We start from the raw sequence: 15,356 nt of genomic DNA on the forward strand, positions 1-15,356 counted from the left end.
GTTAATCGGTAGTGATCATAACTTTACAGGTTCTGAACATTTCATAGAAAGTGAGGAGGCACCGTCCCTTCATATACACACACACATTGAACTGTTATGAAGAGCAGACGATGCCATATAGAGGGTTGACTGACTATGAACAAAGTAACACTGAGGTACAGGATAACGCTATTCTTTCAAAGGTGCAACTAGGCAAAGTAGGAACAAAGGTTAAATACATACCAGAAGTGACCAGTTTGTGGAAGGATGTCACCATCATAGGGAAGCAGGAAAGGCCACTGGTAAATAGCAACATCAGCTAAACATATCCGATGAAGGACATGAGACAAACCATGTCGATTGGCAAACCGAGGTAAGCATGTGGAAAACCAGAAAGTGCTGTATGATTTCTGACAGTAGAACAGAAACTGGTCGTGATGCTGGAGAAAGAAAAGTCATAAACCTGTGAACACGGTTCTGCTCGCATTGAGAATGATCATATAGAAGAAGTCAAATACACGGAGAGGAATTTGAGTAGAGGTCATATTTTAGCATGAGGCTTAGACAACAAGCTAGGTTCTTAATTGGAGTAGACATCCTTATTACCTAGAGATTCTAGTGTCTGCTAATCAATCGGAAAATACATTGAAGAGGAAACCAAACGGAAAGACTTAGAAATTTTAACGGAATCTGGCGGATGTTGAATTACCTGACAGAGGATATCCAGTTTTATATCACAGGTTGATCTGTAGAGAAAACCTACTCTCAGGTGGCACATATGAGGCCAAAGTGAGCTCAGTATCCCGAGGCTTTAAAAGAGATGGAGATGTAGGGATGTCAGTGTGGAATCACTTACAGCGGGGAAAGTGAGTTTGTAGATTTATTTGACCTATTTTAGCATCCTATTCCATGGGAATGCAAATAGATTGATGTGAAATCTTGGAATTCAAAGATTTCTAAGGATTTTGTTTTTAGAAACTGCCTCAATAAGCTGGAGATATGGAAGCAAAGCTATGGAAATGGAACAAGTGTGTTTATGGTTTGAATGATGCACCAAGAGTTTTGCAGTTTTGTGTGAGGTATTTGATGTTGGAAACTGGTTGCTGACAATTAAAGGAAGACCCTGTGACCTACCTCCCCTTCTTTGGGAACCACGCCTTGAGGGACAATATTGTCAAGAAAAATAGAAGTACTTATTGGATAGACATGGTTGTTATGATACACAATGTTTACTTTGACTATCTGTTTATATGAAAGATCCACTCAATGTCCAGGTGTATTAGGTCCCCCTACAGATTGAATACAGGTTAGGAAAGACAAAACCATTATTGCATGATGTAACTTTGGTCTCCCTGGAAGTGACACATAAAATCTCAGGACTACTTTCAGTATAGCATACTACTTTTCCCAGTCACCGGAATTCCCTAAAAAGTTCAAGAAGTCAAGCGGAAAAGGCAGTTAATAACTAAAAGTTTTGAATCCTTTCGGGAATTAGATCAAAGGCACAAGCTAGTTTATAAAGTAATACATTGGGAGTCATCTGAAGGCGAGTTGGGAATGTCAATTCCATGCTTAATTCTTGTCAGATCTATGACTTAAATGACCATGCCTCCTCGGTATTTGCAGGGACTGTCTGTGGGTTGCACTTCAGTGTGCGCAGAATGGAGCACACACTGACATCGTTGGAGTTACATGGAGAAGTTCTGCTTCAGATCGTTAGGCAGACTTTTTATGGAATAATAGACACAGCCGAACCTCAATCCATAGGGAGGGAATACGAGATGCTAGCACGAGATTTAACTGATGGGCTAAATTCCGACATTGACGTATCAGGTTTGGAACAATTCCCGAAAATATTTTCGAATGAGGTTACCGATTACACCGAATAAGTTTAGGTAAAGAGAGGAAGGAATTGGTCATTTGCAACCTCAAGTTGGAGGAGAGGATGCAGTTATAAAATTCATCATGGACATTCCCCAAGAAAATCGTCCAATGGGGATTTCCTGAACAGCTACAGGTTAGAGTCACTAGGAGTAGAAAAAGGGGGGGATTGATTTCCGCATAGGGCTACGTGGATATATGTCCCTTGTATGCACTGATTAGTGCTAGGGACTGGTCTTCAGAATCAAGGAATTACATTGTGAGCACATGCCAAACGCTGGAGGTATTTACAAAAACATGCAAATTTACATTCACTGCTTTACCAATACAGGAAGCATTTCAGGCAATGTAGGTATCCTCAACTCAATGATGCTTCATGACCGTTGAGGCCGAGTTCCTTTATGCGGACGTACTTTGTGCTGCCAGCTGAAGTTTATACCTACAGGTGACCGATCCATTTACTTTTGGAGACTTCTATTTGCCAGACAGAACCACATGATGCTTGTTTAAGCCTTTTGTGAGAAGGCACATTGTTCACTGATCAACCTACTGTCAAAGGAGAATGCAAAGCCTTGTAGGAAGGCACAACAATAGCTCAACCATGTGTCGAAACTTCTAGAGAGCACATCGAGAACGCGTATGTGCAAGTGAATTTATTCAGCCAATCGGCCAGGAGATCTGCCCAATCAGCTACTGACTATGCTATGGCCGTGAGCTTGATGAATTGGTGGGAGATTCTTAGAATGGGTATGACGATTGTCACAAAAATCATGCTCTTTTGGGCAATCGGACTCTGCGGTCATCGATGTAAAACCTGGAAGCGAACTCTCCAGTCACAGAGAGTAAAAAACCAAATGTGTGCAACAGTACCCTGACCTATGCATACTCCAAGGGAGAAGACAGGAGATGGGAATATTAGGTTATACAAACAGCTGGCTTTAAATTCCTCTGGCGGTCTGGAAAACTGGCCACCCAACGGACCAGAAGAGGAATTCCCATCTTAATTTGTGGGCAGTTTGGGCTTTGCCAAGGGCCAAAATTTGGGACTGTTGGGTGGGAATTAAATATTTATATATATATTATACAAGAAAGCACAGTAAGAATTTGCTGAACATTCTTAGAAGCTCCAGGGTGCATTGATGCTAAACGTATTAAATTTTGAGGATAAGCAAATCGAAAATGCGCACAAATAGGCTTTGAGTTTTTGTGTGATTTAAACAGAAGTCAAGAGATGAGATAATGTCCAGTAACAGGGTGGACTGCTGTGTTAGGAAGGACAATTCCAGTGGTGCAATGATGCGGTGCAGCCTTGAGAGATAGTCTGGAGGTAAAACATGGCATTAAGATATGTGACGTGTACTAGTCTCTCAGATAGTGCAGGGGTTTTAGCTTAGATATGGGAGGACATACAATGGGTAAAGAGGGGAATTTGATGAAACACAAACAGTCTTGAGTTGTGAGAACACAGGTCTTTATGTGCGTTTTAATTTTGATTGGATATTATAATTACGTATACATCCTTTAAAAGAATTAGTTAGCAAAATCACATGTTTACATACTCAATATGATATTGTTGGCATGGGACCGGTGTTTCGGTTACTGATTGGATGTATTCAAATGTATACAATTGTATTATGATGAGAAAAAGTGCAGAAGTAGTGAAATGTAATCAATCTCGGAGCTGGGTCTATGTTTTTAGGAATGATTGCGTCTCCCTTGCATATGCTTGAATAAAAACCGTTATAGGAAGCCTGCATCACTGTGGTCGCTGTGTGATAATGGAATGTATATTTTCCTCTAAAACTGGCCTACGTGGTAATTGATGGATTGGAGGGTTTACCTTCTTCAGCCTGTCAATGGTGTGTGAAAGCTGGTCTATAAAGTAGGGGAGCGGAAAGGGGCCTGAAAATGGTGTTTTGGATGGTCGTCTGTATAGGGATGGGTGATGCATGTGGACTCTAAAGGGGCGATTTCGAATGTAGTTTGTAAAGAGTTGTGTTGGAATCTAAAGGTGAATTTTGGATGTTGGTATTTAAATGCATATGTGTGTGGAAATAGTTCTGCAGAGCGGTATGCAATATGATCTGTGTAGGGGAGTGTGGACTGTGATCTGTAAAGTGGGCTGTGGTTGGTGGTCTTTAAATAGGGTGTGGAAGGTGGTCTGTTTAGTGGGGTATGGAGTTTGGTCTCTGGAGTGTAAGTGGAAGGTGGGCTGTAAAGCAGGGAGTGAATGGTGATCTACAAAGTTGAATTTGGAAGGTGTTCTGTAAGCGGTAGGGGTTTTGAAGGTAAACTGTAATGTGCGGGTGTGGAAGGTTATCTGAATGGCTGACTGTGGAAGGTGGTTAGTGCAGTTGGAGTGGGGAACGTAGCCTGTAAAGAGGTGGTCTGGAAGTTGACCTGTGAATTGGGGGTGTGGAAGTTTGTGTGTAAATTGGGGATGTGTAAGGTTGTCCGTATTGTGGAGGTGTGCAGCCGGTCTGTAAAGTGGGGGTGTCAAAGGTTGTCTGTAAAGTGGAGGTGTTGAAGGTGATCTGCATAATAGGTGTGAAGGAGGTCCTTAAAATGGGATCCTGGAAAGTAAGATGTAAATTTTGGTCAGGAAGGTTGTCTGTAAGGTGGGTTTAGGGAAGGTCGTCTATAAAGTGAGTGTGTGGAAGGTGGGGTGTAAAGGGATGCATGAATGGTAGTTTGTAAGGGGTGTGTGGAAAGTGATCTGTAAAGGGAGGGGGCTGGAAGATTACATATAAAGTTGGGGTTGAAAGGTTTTCTGAAAAGCGGATGTGTGGAAGGGGGTCTATAATGTGAGTGTGTGGAATGTGTACGATAATCTGAGGCTTGGCAATGTTGGTCTGCAAAGTGGGTTTGGAAGGTTGTCCGTACATTGGGGAGTGGAAGGAGATCTGTAATGTGGGGATGTGGAATGTGATCTGAAAATTGCTGTTGTGTAATGTGACATATAATGTGAAAGTGCAGAATATGTTCTATAATGTGGGGCTGTACAAGGTGGTCTGTAATGTTGGTTTGGAAGGTTGTGTGTAACGTGCTGGTGTGGAAGGTGGTATATAATGTGAGGGTGTGGAATGCGGTCAATAGTGTGGGGTGTGCAAAGTTGTTCTGTAAAGGGGATTTGGAATGTTTTCTGTAAATTGGATGTGTGGTAGGTGGCCTGTAAAGGAGGGTGTGGAAATTTGTCTAAAAAATAGGAATGTAGAAATTGCTCTGTAAAGTGCAGTGTGGAAGGTGTCGTAAAGGTGGTTGTGGAAGGTTGTCTGTAAATTGGGGATGTGGAAGGTGGTCTGTAAGTTGCTAGTGTGAAGTTAATCAATAATGTGAGGGCGTGGAATGTGGTCTATTACCATTGGGTGTGCAAGGTTTTCTGTAAAGTGGGTTAGCAAGGTTGACTGTGAATTGAAGTTTACAAGGTGTGTTGTGAAGTGAGAGTTTGGGAGGTGGTCTGTAAAGAGAGTGTGTAGAATGTGAACTGTAATTCTGTCGAGAGTCAGGTGGCTTTTAGCATGGGGATGTGAAAGGAGGACTGTAAATAGGGTTGTGGAGTGTGGGCTGTATATTTGGGGTCAGGAAGGTGGTCTGAAAACTGTCCGTAAGGCAGATAGTTTTAAAATGGGGTGTGGAAGATAAACTGCAACATTTAGTTGTGGAAGGTTGTCTGTAAATTTGTGTTTGGAAGGTGCCCTGTAAAGGTTGTGTGTGGAGGGTTGTTGAGCTATGGCCTACCCTGGACCTGTATGCCCCCTGGCCGGGAAGGTCATCTGTGGCTTTGAGGAGGTCAGAGAGTGAATCCACCTCAACACCTGCCACTGTTCTTCCACGGGAGAGTTCAGATTTCAAATCGCTGCATTCTCACTGTTTAGCAAAATGGTGCAGGTCATTGATCAAGGAATTGACAGTTGCCTCAGGTTGCGAGATGCCCCTGTTTAACTTGATCCTTGCCTTCACCTTGTTGCCTGCCTCTCAGGATGCGAAAAAGGGAGAAACATTTTTAAAGAGTCACAGAATTTGGTGCAGAATTTATCTATGGTTTGCTTTGACATCGTCTGTACTTGGCCCAACGGAATGAAGCAATGTGCTCACTTATGGTAGCCCTGAATTTTTGTTTCTTCATGCAGCAGAGCATTCCTTCAGAAACATAGAAGCATAGAAAATTGGAGAAGCAGTAAATCATTCAAGCCTTCCAGCCTGCTCGGCCATCCAATACAGTCATGGCTGATCCTCTTTCTACACCCAATATTCCCGCTCCCTCACCATACCCATTGAGGCCTTTACAAGTCTTGAAATCTCTCCATTTCCTTCTTAAATATATTCACTGACTTGTCTCCAAAGCCTTCTGTGGAGGAGAAATGCACAGGTTCACCATGCTCTGAGAGAACAGGTTCCTCCTCATCACAGTGTTAAATGGCCTGCCCTGTGTTCTGAGATTGTAACACTTTGTTCTGCTACATGCATCTCCCCTGCACACCCTCTAACCCCAGCCAGATGAAGCATCATCCCTGGATTCACTCTGTCCAACCCTGACTGAATTTTATATTTATCAATAGATTCCCTCTTCTGCTTCTAAAATAAAGTGAATACATGTCCACTCCACTCTATTTGTTCTCATTGGGCAACTGATCCCAGGAATGAGCTTGGGCAACTTTTGCTGCACTCCCTAAATGGCCTGTATTTGCTTTCTCAGGAAAGGATACCAAAACTGCACAAATTACTCCAGGTGTGGATTGACCAAGGCCCCGTACAGCTGCTGAAATGCATCCTTGATTCAGTGCCCAGTCCTCTCTCAATAAAGGCCAACACACCATGTGCCATCTGAAATGCCTGCACTACCTGCATGTGTGCTTTAAGTGATTGTTGTACAAGGCAGTTCCTTCCACCTCCTAATGGACAAGGAGGGATGGGGAATAAATTATTGACAGGCCAGCGATGCACACATCCCATAAATGAAATATTAATAATATTGTGAGATGTTATGCAAAACAATATATTTAAAGTGTACAATGTGTGGGCCAGTGCAGGCTCTCCTAGTCTATATTTTCTTCATTCCAAGTATCAGGAGGAAGGAGGGGAGCCCACAGTTGTCATCAGAAGAAAACCCCAGCCCCAGGACACCTCGGAGGAAGATGAGGACTATGACTTCACAACAGCAGAGCAGCCCAAGTGTTCTCCTGCAGCCTCCCCCAGCACAGAGACACACACACGGATGGGTCATTGAACGATTCTGCGGCTCACCCTCTAGTGCTCACCATGCACACGCGTGTGCACAACAGGTGGAGGCAAGATGGCCAAGCTCTCTGGGCCACAGAGGACTGCTGGAGATCAGGCACCTGCTAAAGCCCAGTCCCATGATGAGCCTCTGGATGTGGTCATGGAGAATATGCGGGAGTTTCAGAAAGACTCAAAGCAACATCATTCTGTGGTTTCAGATTCTGCTAACAGAGTGGCACGGTAGAATGGTGAGACCATCCTTATGCTTTCTGATGCTGTGTCTCTGATATGTGAGTACATGGCAGTCTCCAGGGGAAGAGTGGTGGACAGCATGGTGTTTCTGCTGGATATGGGTGAGGACCTGGACACCATCGCTGTGACCTTGGCTGCTTTCCAGAAGTGGTTAAGAGAGAGGGGGGCAAAACACCTCGATATCCCTCCAGGTAATCTTGCTCCTAAAGGCATATTGGAGATGACCTCGGCGACTCAAATGCAGCAGGAACATTAGGCGGACACCCCAGAGTGAATCCACACAGGACAATCCATTCTGTCCAGATATTCCAAATCGTCTCTGCCTGTGGCCCTTTCATGTGCAGATGCTCAAGATGGGCAGGAGGAGTTGGTTCCAAGTATGCCGGGGCTCACCATGACTTAGACCTGCAGACTGTGCCTGCGCTGTCATCACAGACAAGATGTCATTGTTGTCAGCAGCTGACTCCTGCTCGGCTGCAGATTTCAGGGGAGCTACAGACGGTGGCCGAGTTAGGAAATTTAAGAAGGACTAAATACATAATTCTGGCACGGGTGTCCAGTCAGCGTATACAGTTTGTTTCACCTATAGATATATGTTCTCTTGCACACATTGCCATTGTCCTGGGATCCTAGTTGCTGTCAGTTGCTGCACTGTAGGCATACACTCCATCCCTTCCAGGCAAATGCACCCTGGTGGCCCAAGGATAGGTGTTCCTCCCTTTAATACACACAAGTACATGGAGATATCACTCATATACAAAGGTGATGAGATCCCGGTGTGACAAGCCTCCCTCTCACTCTATGCAACTTATCTCTGCACCCCTGGAGGATCTATACACCTTGTCATAAAGGAAAGGCTATCTGTATGATCCCATGTCAGGCATGACCATTCACATGGATAAATGGTGTCCTGCAATCTCAGTCTGCTGAAAGTCACTAGCATGCCCTCTGTGAACATTCACCTCCCTCTCTCCGTTCACCCCTCAGCCTGACAGCAGCCGAGGGCCAGTATCTCAGAATGAAGGTATTTCAGCATCTTTCCGGGGTCCCGTTGTTGTGAAGACCCTCAGGACCAGACCTACTGCCATGTGGACTACATCAGAGAGTGAGGGTTTCCGCGTGCGCACAGCAATTACAATTCCATTACTATATATGTGCCCCTTTAATGGTGACATTGAGCTCCCACATCACCAGGGACAGGACTCCAACCTGAACATTTAGCTGCTGGACAGTGAGGGGATGGCCTTTTTCCTGAACTGCTTTTCTCTGGAGATCATATGTTTTGAAATTCCAAACTAGCTCCAGGACATTTAATCCTGCCCCTTTCATCCAAACTTTCTGCCAATCACTTTCGAATCTCCCGCAATGTCACATTCATACTTCTCTCCGGTAGCCTGGATTCTCCCCGATTCACCCTCGACCCGAATTCAAAAAGGAACCTGGATATGCCTTTCCTTCCCCGGGATCTCTGTTCCTCGCTGTTCCCAAGGGCCACCCTGACACTCCTCATACACCATTTCAATGTCACCTTTATAGTCATCCACCATGACCCTCTCGACCTATATTAGCATTCACCCTCCCACCCTAAGACATCCCAATCCCTCGTTTCACTGTATTTGTCTCCCCTGACATACATTAACCTCAGATGGCAACCAGGCACTTGATGTCAATCATCAGTTTCCAGGTGAGAACACACTATGCCCCTATCCCCACAGCGCACACGCACACACCCTTTAATGTCAAGTTTCTTCACACACTTTTACCGAACAGATTCCACCGCCCCTTTGCAGACCACCTTCCACACCACACTTTACAGGTCACCTTCCACAACTGTCTTTACAAATCACTTTCCACACCCGCTTTACAGGCCACTTTCCATAACACCCTTTCCAAACCATCTTTCACACCCCCTTTACAGACGAACTTTCACACCCCATTTTGCAGACCATCTTCCACAGACCCTTTACAGATCCCCTTTCAAACTACCATTTACAGGCAACCTTCTACATGATCTTTTACAGGGAAACTTAGACTCCCCCCAACCCCTTTAGGACCATCGTCCCCAATCCATTTTAAAGACCACTATCGAGACTCCCTTTACAGAACACATTCCACACCACACTGTACAGTCTGCCTTCCACACCAGTGCTATACATGTCACGTTCTACAGGCCCCTTTACAGACCACACTCCACAGACTCAAATAGATGCGCCTTCCCAATTCCCTGTCAGACCACCCTCCTAAACTCCCTTTTTTACATTGATTCCGCTGTACCACTCCCAATCAATTAATTTTTCAGACGACCTTACATGCCCCCTTTGCAGTCCACCATCCAGATGCCACTGTAACCACATGCCATTGACACCCCCTTTATAAACCACCCTCCGCACAGCCCTTTGCAGACCACCTTCCACATGTCACTTGATTGACTGACTTCCACAATCCCCTTTACAAATTACCAACCACACCACCCGAACAGAGCAGCTTCATCACACACGGAATACACCACATTGCACATCAGCCTTTACAGTCCACCTTGCGCATCACCACTTTATGGGCCAGCTTCCACACTACCCTTTACGCTCCACCTTGCAAACCCCTCCCCTTTACAGACCTCCTTCCGAACTACCGAGACAGAGAATCCACCCCACTTCATTCCTTCTGGTGTACGAATACAATCCCACTTTTAAACTTTGCTCTTCTCTCTCTCTCTCTCTCTCTCTCTTGTATGACCCTCTTCCACATCTTCTGGATGAACACCGCCCGTCCCCAGATTTGCTTCTTGCCTTTCTCCCATTCCTCGCCTTCATACCATCAGCTGGGCCTGAGACCCCGGCACCAAGGTGACTGGGCAGAATAAGGAGGGCTTCCTGCAGTGTTAGCCAACTGAGAGAAAGTTCTCCCTTACCCGCTGCACACCAGCTTTGTCTGGTCGTGAATCCAAATGTTGAGAATTCCTGCTGGAAAGAGAGTGAAGCTTTGACCGGCCAGACGGTTCCAGTGTGATGCCCCATTAATGAGCATTCACCAGATGCAAATTTGGTTCCCTACTTTCTGCAGTGAGAAAGTGGTGCTGTCCTTATACCACCGTGAATGTGGTGCAGGGAGATCCCAATCAAATTTCCCAACGTCGGTAAAATGTTCTGTATCCTCCCTTCAACATCTTCTAACATCGGCAACCAGAGTTCCTGCTATTGGAGCCTTGCATCGATAACACCCAGAACCTTATTCTAAAAGTGGTTAATCCTTTAATTGGACCGGCCATAACAATAAATGGTCAGCCAGTCACGTACCTGTATTGGCCAATTTCTTTGAGGTCACTAAAATGCATTTGGCTGGATGTTGAACTGAACAGTTTTCCTAAGATAAATTAGATCATGCTGTTCCAACACTGACTGTAATTATTGTTAGTATCCACAAGAACTGATTGTCTCTTTTACTCATTAGTCCCACTGCATTGAAAACACAAGTTCACACAGTGTCCTTTCTAATGTTTCTAATTATGGAATATGTGTTATAAATGTTACAGGTCTGGATTTATTAACACTTATATTTTAATTGATTAGATTTGGTGATCACACACCCTGAACAAAAGTCAGAGATATCCATCCAACCCCGTGAAGTTTAGTTTTGGTGATATATGAAATAAATATAACAAATATAAATATAAATACAACGTCGGCTTCAGAAATTGAATTGTTGAACTCAGCCGAGATTATTTTTGTTGAATTGACTAATACATATTATCTGGCCTTAATTTAGAATCTGACACGTTAATTTGAAAATTTACACACTCTGGTTCATGGTGTTCTCTCTCTCTCTCTCTGTCTCTCTCTCACTGTTGCTCTCTTTCTTTATGTCTCCCTCTCTGCCTCTCTCGCTGTCTCTCACTCTCTGTGTCTCTCAATCTCTCTCTGTCTCTCTGCCTTTATCTCTCTGTCACGCTCTTTCACTTCCCCAGTGGCTCTTTCTCTCTCACTTCATCTCTTTGTCTCTTTCTAACTCTCCCGCTCTCTCACTGTCAGTCTCTCTTTCTCATTGTCTCCCTCTCAGTCTCTCTCTGCCTCTCTAACTCTCACCTGTCTCTGTCTCGTTCCGTCTGTATATAACTGTACCTCGTTTAGTGCCTCTCTCACACTCCCTCTCTTTCTGTCAGTCTCTGTCTCTCACTCTCTGTCACTGTCTCTTTGTCTCTCTAACTCACTCACTCATTATCTCGCTCTCTCACTCTCGCTATCTCACACTCTGTCTCTCTGTCGCACTCTCTCTCTCTCTTCATCTTTGTTTTTCTCTCTTTGTCTCTCTCTCACACACTCTCTCTGACACTCTCTCTCATTCTGTCTCTCTCCCTCCATCTCTCTCTCCCTTTCTCTTCCCTCACCATCTCTCTCTGTCTACCTCTCTCACTCTATCTCCCTATCTAGCTCTCTTTCTTTGTCTCTCTCTCTCTCTCTCTCTCTCTCTCTCTCTCTCTCTCACTCTCTGTCTCTCTCTCTCTGTCTCTCTCTCTCTGTCTCTCTCTCTCTGTCTCTCTCTATCTATCTCTCTGAGTCTCTCTATATTTTGCTGCCTCTCTCTGTCCTCCTCACTCAGTCTCTCTCACCCTCAGTCTCTGTCTCCCACTCTCTGCGTGTCTACCTCCCTCTGTGTCTACCTTTCCCTTTCTTTCACTCTCACTCTCGCTCTCTCAACCTTTTAGTCTGACGCTCAGCCCTCTGTACCTCTCTCTCTGCCTGTAAGTTTCTCTCTCCCTCTCTCACTTTCTCTCTCTCTCTCTTTCCCTCTCACTCTCTTTCTCTCTGTCTCTCCATCTCTGTCTAACACTCTCTCTCTCTCTTTCTGCCACTCTCTCTATCTCCCTCTGTCTCTGACTCTCTCTCTGTCTTGCCCTCTCGCTCTCTCACTCTCTATTGCTGTCTCTGCGTTTCTCTCTCGCACTATGTACCTCTCTCAATCTTCCTCTCTCTCTGTCTCTCTCTTTCTATCCCTTTCCCTTTCTCTCTTTCCAATTCCCCTTTAACCCCCAAATGCTGACCGTGAATTGAATGTCTACCTCTTACCCCTTTACCCCTACCTCGTTCCCTCTTTACGAAATCAGATCCTCTGACCTTTCCCCCGGTTCTCTGAGAGTTGTCCTGAGTTTTACAATAGAAAGATTCCTGTCCAGGCAATGTGAGTGATCACATCGAAGGACAGGTACCTCACCCAATCGGATTGTGGATATATTGCAGTTTAGAGAAAGCTTTAATAAAGGCCATAATACAATTCCAATTATTGATTTTTTTTTAGAAACTGTCTCCCGGTCCTGTGACCATAATGTCGGATTTATATTGTCCACACGGGAACATTTCACTTGTAAAAAAACTCTGAATCTCACTTCACCATGACATACCCCCAGTGATGCAAAACCTGACTTCAATCCAAGGGGATAGCCCAGCACACTGACTGAAACACCCAGACAGATACATCACTCTCACCCTCGCTCTTTCCTTCTCCACCTCTCACTCTCTCTCTCTCTCGATCTTGCTCTCTCTCTCTCTCACAGGCACACATGTGCACAAACATATATCACAGATACCACACACACACTGCGCACAGATACAAACTCACACACACACACACACACATACGTATGCATGCATTCACACACACAGACATGCACAGATACATGCATGGACACGCACTCAGACGCTCACACATGGACACACTGATTCACATATGCAAACAGACACACAAACACACGCACAAAGTCACAGACTGACTCACTCCCACAGATGCACATACACACAGGCAATACCACAGACCCACACAGACAGATATGCACACATATAAATAATTAACAGGTACGCTTATGGAATCAAAACACTGAGACAGTGCCCGAAACATCCGCACAGAGACATAATTCTATCACTCACAATCTCTCTCTCTCTTCTCTGTCACTTTCTTTCAAAGGTCTCGCTCTCTGTCTGCTTCACACTCTCTGTATTTCTCTCTCTCTCGCTCTCAGTCTCACACTCTCTCTCACATACTCTGTGGCACACACAAGCACACACAACTGCGCATACAAATACAGATACCGCACACACACATGCAAACACAAACACTCATGCACGCACCCACACACACATGCAGACGTGCATGCAAACACACGCCCACAGTCAAGAGCAAACATTCACATACACACACACACACAAACACTTTGACACAAGGATGCAAATGCATGCGGACTTGCCTGGAAAGCAAAAGCGCACACATCTGATCACAGACACAGACTCGCACACGCACACGCACACACACACACACACACACACACACAGACACACAGGTGGACTCACACAGGGGCAAGAAGATGGACTCGCATGAAGAGACAAAGATGGACTCACACACAAACACACACTCAAACAGGCACACATATACAAAGAATGAACATACACACTTAAACACAAGAAATGCACATGCCTGCAAAGACACATGCACTCACACATGGACTGGCACACAGACACACAGGCACAAAGCCACACACGCACTCGCACACAGACACGCACATGCACATAGGCACTCATGTGCACTCAAAAATGCATTCACAACCACACCAAATGGTAAGGAGCGAACACAGCTGTACAGAGTCACACCCACACACACAGTGTCTCACAGAATGAAGCCACAGCCACACACACACAAACATACAGACAAACACACACAAACACACAGACAAACACATACTGACATGCACCCTCATTTAAAACCACAGATTCACGTATACAGAAACACAACACACACAGTCACGTATACATGCACAGACTCTCTCACACACATACACACACAAGCACACATGCAATTTTATACATACAGAGATATTATGCAGAGAGAAAAATATACATACAACTAGAGACCAGGCACTCATACAGAATCAAACTGACTAACACACTGGCCATGACACCCATACACAAACATAATTCTCTCACTCCCTCCCTCCCTCTCTCCCACACTCTCCCTCTCTCATTAACATACACATGTACACACAGGACCCCACACGCGCACACACACCCACAAACAGACAGGCAAACTCAAATAAGCACTCTGTCAGACGCGCACAGGCACAGGAACATACATAGACACTTGCACGCACACATGCAGAACACACACACACACACACACACACACGGAGCAACTAATCCACACACAAAGTGAAACAGATGCACTTATACTCAATTACAAAGATGCAGGAGCACACCTTTATGCATGCTAATATAAACAGCTGCTCACATGCAAGCCGACACACACACACTAAAAAGCAATCTTATACACTCTGACAAACGCTCACATGAATGCACACATGCACGCACAGAAACATGCAACAACACAGAAATACTGTCACTCATACACGGTCTCACTCTCTAGCTTACACACACACAGATGCACACACAAACACACACACACACACACACATTGGCTCCCATAGACACACACGCACACAGGCACAAATAGATATGCATGCACAGATGCACTGAACCAGAGGAAGTTCACACGCCTGCACACAGTCACCCATTCACACACTCGCACAATCATACACAGCCATACACACACACAAATGTCGGCAGACATTCACAGACACAAGCACACACAGACACACACAAAGAACCACACGTTCACATGAACTCACAGATGGGCATACTGATTCACATATGCAGACACACACGCACAATCTCAAGGTCTCTCTCCCACCCACAGACACACATGTGCACACGCAATCCCATGCACACAGGCACACAGGGCTAAATATGCATGCATACAAAAAATTAATTACACACTTGCAGAATCAAACAGACTAATACACTGACCGAAACATCCACACAGAAAAATCATTTTTCACTTGCATTCTCTCTTTCTCCCTCACTCTCTCTCTCCATGTCTCTCTCTCTCTCTCTCCCTCTGTCTCTCTTGCTTGTGGCTCACAATATTTCTGACTCTCTCTCTCTCTCTTACAATTTCTCTCCTACAACAATATCATACATAGGCATGCA

The sequence above is a fragment of the Carcharodon carcharias genome, chromosome 22 (genome assembly GCF_017639515.1).
Source record: "Carcharodon carcharias isolate sCarCar2 chromosome 22, sCarCar2.pri, whole genome shotgun sequence".
Lineage (NCBI taxonomy): Eukaryota > Metazoa > Chordata > Chondrichthyes > Lamniformes > Lamnidae > Carcharodon > Carcharodon carcharias.